The sequence below is a fragment of the Crinia signifera genome, chromosome 3 (assembly GCF_055691185.1).
Source record: "Crinia signifera chromosome 3, ASM5569118v1, whole genome shotgun sequence".
NCBI classification, from domain to species: Eukaryota; Metazoa; Chordata; class Amphibia; order Anura; family Myobatrachidae; genus Crinia; species Crinia signifera.
The window spans coordinates 108,256,652-108,266,529 of record NC_139219.1 but is presented as its reverse complement, the minus strand read 5'-3'; the positions used below and the strand labels follow the sequence as shown (position 1 = coordinate 108,266,529).

The 9,878-nt window shown below is 41.6% G+C and overlaps 3 non-coding genes across 3 annotated transcripts; 1 reads left to right on the top strand and 2 right to left on the bottom strand.

Annotated features, from left to right (window-relative positions):
* The first annotated feature begins 1,934 nt into the window (after positions 1-1,934).
* TRNAK-CUU (transfer RNA lysine (anticodon CUU)) lies at positions 1,935-2,007 on the top strand. The gene has a single exon. It is a non-coding gene; the product is annotated as a tRNA-Lys (tRNA).
* Positions 2,008-2,828: 821 nt separating this feature from the next.
* On the bottom strand, positions 2,829-2,899 carry TRNAD-GUC (transfer RNA aspartic acid (anticodon GUC)). The gene has a single exon. It is a non-coding gene; the product is annotated as a tRNA-Asp (tRNA).
* A 1,048-nt stretch (positions 2,900-3,947) lies between these two features.
* Positions 3,948-4,018, bottom strand: TRNAG-GCC (transfer RNA glycine (anticodon GCC)). The gene has a single exon. It is a non-coding gene; the product is annotated as a tRNA-Gly (tRNA).
* Between the last annotated feature and the right edge of the window lie 5,860 nt (positions 4,019-9,878).

Here is a 9,878-nt window from a genome sequence, read left to right as displayed (position 1 = left end):
CAAATTTAAGAGTCATTTGCTTTGAGCACAACATTGGGTGGTGTTTATTCCCTTTTCAGATCCATGCCTCCCTCATGGCAGGCGAAAATTCTACCACTAAACCACAAGATTCTACCACTAAATCATTGTATGTTGAATTCTATACCTGCACCACCAAAATGCAAAGAGCCAGGCACTCTTTAACAAAATATATCGCTGTTTCAGGTGTACATCAGTGGGTGAAACCATGCAGGAATATCAGGATCTACTGAATGTGGAAACTTTGCTTTGGTTTAATAGTGTAGATTGAAGAGCAAGCGTTGCCTTGCCTTGATGCTACAACACTGTAACAAAGCCTGGCCAGCTTAGTCAATAGAAATAAAACTCCCAAGCTAAGAGTCATATGCTTTTAGTATAACATTTGTTTGGTGTTTATTCCCTTTTCAGATCCAGACCTCTCTCTTTTCAGGTGGGAATTCTACCACTAAACCACAAGATTCTACCATTAATTTATTGTATGTGGAATTCCATACCTGCACCACCAAAATGCAAAGAGCCAGCCACTCTTTAACAATATATACCATAATTTCAGTAAAACTTGAGTACCGCATTGGCCGGGAATCGAAACCTGGCCTCCCGCGTGGCAGGCGAGAATTCTACCACTGAACAACCAATGCTTCACATTTTATTTAGCGGTTACTTACCCATTTTCCTCAATGTGTGAAACCAAGCATGCATCTCAGTGTACTGAATGTGGTAGCCTAGATCTACTTTATTAGCTTGTAGGGCACTCCTTGGCTTGAGTGGCCTTTTTGTCACACCACAGTAACCAAGCCTGGCTAGCTCAGTCGGTAGAGCATGAGACTCTTAATCTCAGGGTCGTGGGTTTGAGCCCCACGTTGGGCGGTGTTTTTTCCCAGAATTCTAGAGGTGAGGTCTCTGTCACTACACAACCAAACGTGTTTTATTTGAAACTTAAAAGCGGTGTACATCAGTGTGTGAAACCAAGCAGGAATCTCAGGATCTACTAAATGTGGAAACCTTGCTTTGGTTTTATAGATTGAAGGGCAATCCTTGCCTTGCCATGATGCCATAACACTGTAAAAAAGCCTAGCTATCTGAGTCAATAGCGAATAAGACTCCAAATCTAAGAGTCATTTGCTTTGAGCACAACATTGGGTGGTGTTTATTCCCTTTTCAGATCCATGCCTCCCTCATGGCAGGCGAGAATTCTACCACTAAACCACAAGATTCTACCACTAAATCATTGTATGTTGAATTCTATACCTGCACCACCAAAATGCAAAGAGCCAGGCACTCTTTAACAAAATATATCGCTGTTTCAGGTGTACATCAGTGGGTGAAACCATGCAGGAATATCAGGATCTACTGAATGTGGAAACTTTGCTTTGGTTTAATAGTGTAGATTGAAGAGCAAGCGTTGCCTTGCCTTGATGCTACAACACTGTAACAAAGCCTGGCCAGCTAAGTCAATAGAAATAAAACTCCCAAGCTAAGAGTCGTATGCTTTTAGTACAACATTTGTTTGGTGTTTATTCCCTTTTCAGATCCAGACCTCTCTCTTGGCAGGTGGGAATTCTACCACTAAACCACAAGATTCTACCATTAATTTATTGTATGTGGAATTCTATACCTGCACCACCAAAATGCAAAGAGCCAGACACTCTTTAACAAAATATACCATAATTTCAGTAAAACTTGAGTACTGCATTGGCCGGGAATCGAACCACGGGCCTCCCGCGTGGCAGGCGAGAATTCTACCACTGAACAACCAATGCTTCACATTTTACACCATGGTTACTTACACATCTTTATCAATGTGTGAAACCAAGCATGATTCTCAGTGTACTGAATGTGGTAGCCTAGATCTACTTTATTAGCTTGTAGGGCACTCCTTGGCTTGAGTGGCCTTTTTGTCACACCACAGTAACCAAGCCTGGCTAGCTCAGTCGGTAGAGCATGAGACTCTTAATCTCAGGGTCGTGGGTTCGAGCCCCACGTTGGGCGGTGTTTTTTCCCAGAATTCTAGAGGTGAGGTCTCTGTCACTACACAACCAAACGTGTTTTATTTGAAACTTAAAAGCGGTGTACATCAGTGTGTGAAACCAAGCAGGAATCTCAGGATCTACTAAATGTGGAAACCTTGCTTTGGTTTTATAGATTCAAGGGCAATCCTTGCCTTGCCATGATGCCATAACACTGTAAAAAAGCCTAGCTATCTGAGTCAATAGCGAATAAGACTCCAAATTTAAGAGTCATTTGCTTTGAGCACAACATTGGGTGGTGTTTATTCCCTTTTCAGATCCATGCCTCCCTCATGGCAGGCGAAAATTCTACCACTAAACCACAAGATTCTACCACTAAATCATTGTATGTTGAATTCTATACCTGCACCACCAAAATGCAAAGAGCCAGGCACTCTTTAACAAAATATATCGCTGTTTCAGGTGTACATCAGTGGGTGAAACCATGCAGGAATATCAGGATCTACTGAATGTGGAAACTTTGCTTTGGTTTAATAGTGTAGATTGAAGAGCAAGTGTTGCCTTGCCTTGATGCTACAACACTGTAACAAAGCTTGGCCAGCTTAGTATATAGAAATAAAACTCCCAAGCTAAGAGTCATATGCTTTTAGTACAACATTTGTTTGGTGTTTATTCCCTTTTCAGATCCAGACCTCTCTCTTGGCAGGTGGGAATTCTACCACTAAACCACAAGATTCTACCATTAATTTATTGTATGTTGAATTCTATACCTGCACCACCAAAATGCAAAGAGCCAGCCACTCTTTAACAATATATACCATAATTTCAGTAAAACTTGAGTACTGCATTGGCCGGGAATCGAACCCGGGCCTCCCGTGTGACAGGCGAGAATTCTACCACTGAACAACCAATGCTTCACATTTTACTTCCCGGTTACTTACCCATTTTCCTCAATGTGTGAAACCAAGCATGCATCTCAGTGTACTGAATGTGGTAGCCTAGATCTACTTTAATAGCTTGTAGGGAACTCCTTGGCTTGAGTGGCCTTTTTGTCACATCACAGTAACCAAGCCTGGCTAGCTCAGTCTGTAGAGCATGAGACTCTTAATCTCAGGGTCGTGGGTTCGAGCCCCACGTTAGGCGGTGTTTTTTCCCAGAATTCTACAGGCGAGATCTCTGTCACTACACAACCAAACGTGTTTTATTTGAAACTTAAAAGAGGTGTACATCATTGTGTGAAACCAAGCAGGAATCTCAGGATCTACTAAATGTGGAACCTCGCTTTGGTTTTATAGATTGAAGGGCAATCCTTGCCTGCCATTATGCCATAACACTGTAAAAAAGGCTAGCTAGCTGAGTCAATAGCGAATAAGACTCCAAATCTAAGAGTCATTTGCTTTGAGCACAACATTGGGTGGTGTTTATTCCCTTTTCAGATCCATGCCTCCCTCATGGCAGGTGAGAATTCTACCACTAAACCACAAGATTCTACCACTAAATCATTGTATGTTGAATTCTATACCTGCACCACCAAAATGCAAAGAGCCAGGCACTCTTTAACAAAATATATCGCTGTTTCAGGTGTACATCAGTGGGTGAAACCATGCAGGAATATCAGGATCTACTGAATGTGGAAACTTTGCTTTGGTTTAATAGTGTAGATTGAAGAGCAAGCGTTGCCTTGCCTTGAAGCTACAACACTGTAACAAAGCCTGGCCAGCTTAGTCAATAGAAATAAAACTCCCAAGCTAAGAGTCAAATGCTTTTAGTACAACATTTGTTTGGTGTTTATTCCCTTTTCAGATCCAAACCTCTCTCTTGGCAGGTGGGAATTCTACCACTAAACCACAAGATTCTACCATTAATTTATTGTATGTGGAATTCTATACCTGCACCACCAAAATGCAAAGAGCCAGCCACTCTTTAACAATATATACCATAATTTCAGTAAAACTTGAGTACTGCATTGGCCGGGAATCGAACCCGGGCCTCCCGCGTGGCAGGCGAGAATTCTACCACTGAACAACCAATGCTTCACATTTTACTTCACAGTTACTTACCCATTTTCCTCAATGTGTGAAACCAAGCATGCATCTCAGTGTACTGAATGTGGTAGCCTAGATCTACTTTAATAGCTTGTAATGCACTCCTTGGCTTGAGTGGCCTTTTTGTCACACCACAGTAACCAAGCCTGGCTAGCTCAGTCGGTAGAACATGAGACTCTTAATCTCAGGGTCGTGTGTTCGAGCCCCACGTTGGGCGGTGTTTTTTCCCAGAATTCTACAGGCGAGATCTCTGTCACTACACAACCAAACGTGTTTTATTTGAAACTTAAAAGAGGTGTACATCAGTGTGTGAAACCAAGTAGGAATCTCAGGATCTACTAAATGTGGAAACCTTGCTTTGGTTTTATAGATTGAAGGGCAATCCTTGCCTTGCCATGATGCCATAACACTGTAAAAAAGCCTAGCTATCTGAGTCAATAGCGAATAAGACTCCAAATCTAAGAGTCATTTGCTTTGAGCACAACATTGGGTGGTGTTTATTCCCTTTTCAGATCCATGCCTCCCTCATGGCAGGCGAGAATTCTACCACTAAACCACAAGATTCTACCACTAAATCATTGTATGTTGAATTATATACCTGCACCACCAAAATGCAAAGAGCCAGGCACTCTTTAACAAAATATATCGCTGTTTCAGGTGTACATCAGTGGGTGAAACCATGCAGGAATATCAGGATCTACTGAATGTGGAAACTTTGCTTTGGTTTAATAGTGTAGATTGAAGAGCAAGCGTTGCCTTGCCTTGATGCTAAAACACTGTAGCAAAGCTTGGCCAGCTAAGTCAATAGAAATAAAACTCCCAAGCTAAGAGTCATATGCTTTTAGTACAACATTTGTTTGGTGATTATTCCCTTTTCAGATCCAGACCTCTCTCTTGGCAGGTGGGAATTCTACCACTAAACCACAAGATTCTACCATTAATTTATTGTATGTGGAATTCTATACCTGCACCACCAAAATGCAAAGAGCCAGACACTCTTTAACAAAATATACCATAATTTCAGTAAAACTTGAGTACTGCATTGGCCGGGAATCGAACCCCGGGCCTCCCGCGTGGCAGGCGAGAATTCTACCACTGAACAACCAATGCTTCACATTTTACACCATGGTTACTTACACATCTTTATCAATGTGTGAAACCAAGCATGATTCTCAGTGTACTGAATGTGGTAGCCTAGATCTACTTTAATAGCTTGTATTGCACTCCTTGGCTGGAGTGGCCTTTTTGTCACACCACAGTAACCAAGCCTGGCTAGCTCAGTCGGTAGAGCATGAGTCTCTTAATCTCAGGGTCGTTGGTTCGAGCCCCATGTTGGGCTGTGTTTTTTCCTAGAATTCTAGAGGTGAGGTCTCTGTCACTAAACAACCAAACGTGTTTTATTTGAAACTTAAAAGAGGTGTACATCAGTGTGTGAAACCAAGCAGGAATCTCAGGATCTAATAAATGTGGAAACCTTGCTTTGGTTTTATAGATTGAAGGGCAATCCTTGCCTTGCCATGATGCCATAACACTGTAAAAAAGCCTAGCTATCTGAGTCAATAGCGAATAAGACTCCAAATCTAAGAGTCATTTGCTTTGAGCACAACATTGGGTGGTGTTTATTCCCTTTTCAGATCCATGCCTCTCTCATGGCAGGCGAGAATTCTACCACAAAAACACAAGATTCTACCACTAAATCATTGTATGTTGAATTCTATACCTGCACCACCAATATGCAAAGAGCCAGGAACTCTTTAACAAAATATATCGCTGTTTCAGGTGTAGATCAGTGGGTGAAACCATGCAGGAATATCAGGATCTACTGAATGTGGAAACTTTGCTTTGGTTTAATAGTGTAGATTGAAGAGCAAGCGTTGCCTTGCCTTAATGCTACAACACTGTAACAAAGCCTGGCCAGCTAAGTCAATAGAAATAAAACTCCCAAGCTAAGAGTCATATGCTTTTAGTACAACATTTGTTTGGTATTTATTCCCTTTTCAGATCCAGACCTCTCTCTTGGCAGGTGGGAATTCTACCACTAAACCACAAGATTCTACCATTAATTTATTGTATGTGGAATTCTATACCTGCACCACCAAAATGCAAAGAGCCAGACACTCTTTAACAAAATATACCATAATTTCAGTAAAACTTGAGTACTGCATTGGCCGGGAATCGAACCCCGGGCCTCCCGCGTGGCAGGCGAGAATTCTACCACTGAACAACCAATGCTTCACATTTTACTTCACGGTTACTTACACGTTTTCCTCAATGTGTGAAACCAAGCATGCATCTCAGTGTACTGAATGTGGTAGCCTAGATCTACATTGACACACAACATTGGGTGGTGTTTATTCCCTTTTCAGATCCATGCCTCCCTCATGGCAGGCGAGAATTCTACCACAAAACCACAAGATTCTACCACTACATCATTGTATGTTGAATTTTATACCTGCACCACCAAAATGCAAAGAGCCAGGCACTCTTTAACAAAATATATCGCTGTTTCAGGTGTACATCAGTGGGTGAAACCATGCAGGAATATCAGGATCTACTGAATGTGGAAACTTTGCTTTGGTTTAATAGTGTAGATTGAAGAGCAAGCGTTGCCTTGCCTTGATGCTACAACACTGTAACAAAGCCTGGCCAGCTTAGTCAATAGAAATAAAACTCCCAAGCTAAGAGTCATATGCTTTTAGTACAACATTTGTTTGGTGTTTATTCCCTTTTCAGATCCAGACCTCTCTCTTGGCAGGTGGGAATTCTACCACTAAACCACAAGATTCTACCATTAATTTATTGTATGTGGAATTCCATACCTGCACCACCAAAATGCAAAGAGCCAGCCACTCTTTAACAAAATATACCATAATTTCAGTAAAACTTGAGTATTGCATTGGCCGGGAATCGAACCCGGGCCTCCCGCATGGCAGGTGAGAATTCTACCACTGAACAACCAATGCTTCACGTTTTACTTCACGGTTACTTACACATTTTCCTAAATGTGTGAAACCAAGCATGCATCTCAGTGTACTGAATGTGGTAGCCTAGATCTACTTTAATAGCTTGTATTGCAATCCTTGGCTTGAGTGGCCTTTTTGTCAAATCACAGTAACCAAGCCTGGCTAGCTCAGTCGGTAGAGCATGAGACTCTTAATCTCAGGGTTGTGGCTTCGAGCCCCACGTTGTGCGGTGTTTTTTCCCAGAATTCTATAGGCGAGATCTCTGTCACTACACAACCAAACATGTTTTATTTGAAACTTAAAAGAGGTGTACATCAGTGTGTGAAACCAAGCAGGAATCTCAGGATCTACTAAATGTGGAAACCTTGCTTTGGTTTTTTTAGATTGAAGGGCAATCCTTGCCATGCCATGATGCCATAACACTGTAAAAAAGCCTAGCTATCTGAGTCAATAGCGAATAAGACTCCAAATCTAAGAGTCATTTGCTTTGAGCACAACATTGGGTGGTGTTTATTCCCTTTTCAGATCCATGCCTCCCTCATGGCAGGCGAGAATTCTACCACTAAACCACAAGATTCTACCACTAAATCATTGTATGTTAAATTCTATACCTGCACCACCAAAATGCAAAGAGCCAGGCACTCTTTAACAAAATATATCGCTGTTTCAGGTGTACATCAGTGGGTGAAACCATGCAGGAATATCAGGATCTACTGAATGTGGAAACTTTGCTTTGGTTTAATAGTGTAGATTGAAGAGCAAGCGTTGCCTTGTCTTGATGCTACAACACTGTAACAAAGCCTGGCCAGCTTAGTCAATAGAAATAAAACTCCCAAGCTAAGAGTCATTTGCTTTTAGTACAACATTTGTTTGGTGTTTTTTTTTTTTTTTCAAATATATTTATTAGATTTTTCCATATATTACATAGTGAGATGGTTACACATCCGATCTGTCACATGTTCCAAAGTTTTAGTGGTTACATTTCACATTTTCAAAGATTTTAACAAGAAATAGAAAATTCAGCATATAAAAAGAACGTACGTTCGGGGTATACAATATCATATACAATCTTCAGATCCCTTGTAATCTAGGGGGATATAATATCCCGGTTTGATGTTTCTTCATTTCTTTCCCTGAGGGTGTCAGGGTGGATCTGGCTTTAGTATTGCTGAACATTTGTGCGTTTTAAAATATTGAGCAATCCGGTGGTAACCATAAAATATAAACAAATGTAAACCAATTAGGGGGTGGGGGGGGTGGAAAGATCAGGAAAGAGTAGGTAGGGAAGGAGGGGGGGGGGAGTCCGTCCTTGAGTCATTCATACTATGTTCTCTGGTGCCTGCACCAGAGCCGATGTGAGCAAAGGTGTCAGAGGTCATTTTGGGAGTCTGACTAGCAACTTTGTCTGTCTCAGCCGTATGTGTACATATATGCAACTAATTGTTATAACTGAAGGTTTTTAGTTTTTAGGATTGGGTATCCTCTTCTTCTGGTATCAGGGGGCCCCATCGTGCTTCAATGCTGGTGTATCTGGCCGAGTGTATCTGTACATCAAATTTATCATAACACATAGTACGTTTTAGTGAGTTAATCAGTTCCGTGAGGGATGGTGCGTTTTTGGACACCCAGCTCCTCATTATCTGCTTTTTTGCCATTGTTACCAGTATGGTGAGGAAGGGGATATGCCCGGAAGCTCGGGCATCTAGATTCCATATATCAAAGTTGGCAAACAGAAGCGGGAAAGGGTGAATCGGAACTCTCAGGCCTACAATTTAATGTATGTAATTCAGTATCTTATTCCAATATTTCTTTATATATCCACAGGTCCACAGATTGTGCATGAGAGTAGCGGAAGAAGCTCCGCATTTCAGGCACCTCCCTGATTCCTCCACATCGAAATGCCGTCTCTGAGCCTGTGATATATATGCCCGATACATTGTTTTTAGATGTGTTTCCTGTAATGTTGCTGATTTGACAATACGCATTGTTCTGTCAAAATATTTAAATAAAATATTATCGTCCGTCAGAGTTGGTATATCTCTAAGCCACTGTTCCTGAGTCTCCTTTTTTAATTTAGGTGAGGTGCTTATTAAGTATTCCTTGTACAATAATTTGGTCTTATATGCCTGATTCCCAAATTTGCCCATAATGGCGCGAAGTCGGGAACTTTTGGGGAAGGTGTTGTCTTTTGGGGGGAGGGAGGAAACATAGTGTAGAAGCTGCATCACTGGGAATAGGTTGCTAGGGGTCAGACCATATTTAGATTGTAGCTGATTAAAGGTCATCACTTTTCCTCCCGGGTCAAATACCTGAGCGGTAAGTCTTAAACCTTTCTTGAAAATGGGTTTAAACCCCGGGTTATCCATGCCTGGTTTGAATAGTGGGTTTCCCCATATTGGTAGCCAGTCTGTATGTGTGGGGGAACATTGGAAGATTTTACAAGTGTATCCCCATGCTTCATAAGTGTCCCTGAATAGAAGATGTGACATAATGTGTTTTGGGATCTTGTTCTTTGGGGTATGTAGTAGTGCTCCCGGTGAGTAGGGATAGAATAGGGCACAGTCTAGATCATAAAGTGTGAAGTTGCTTGACTCCAGCAGCCAATCCATGGCATATCTAGTCATTAGAGCTCGGCTGTAAAGATTTAAGTTGGGGAAACCCATGCCCCCCTCCGTCTTGGGCATCTGGAGTTTGGGCCTAGAGATCCTAGGTTTTCTACCCTGCCATATGAATTTTGTGCATATTGCCATTATGGTATTTATGTCTTTTGAAGTAAGTTTGATTGGGAGTAATTGCATTAGATATGTGATTCTAGGGAACAAGATAGATTTAACAATTTCTATTCGGCCCAACAGTGAAAGAGGTAAGTCCTGCCAAGCCTCTAC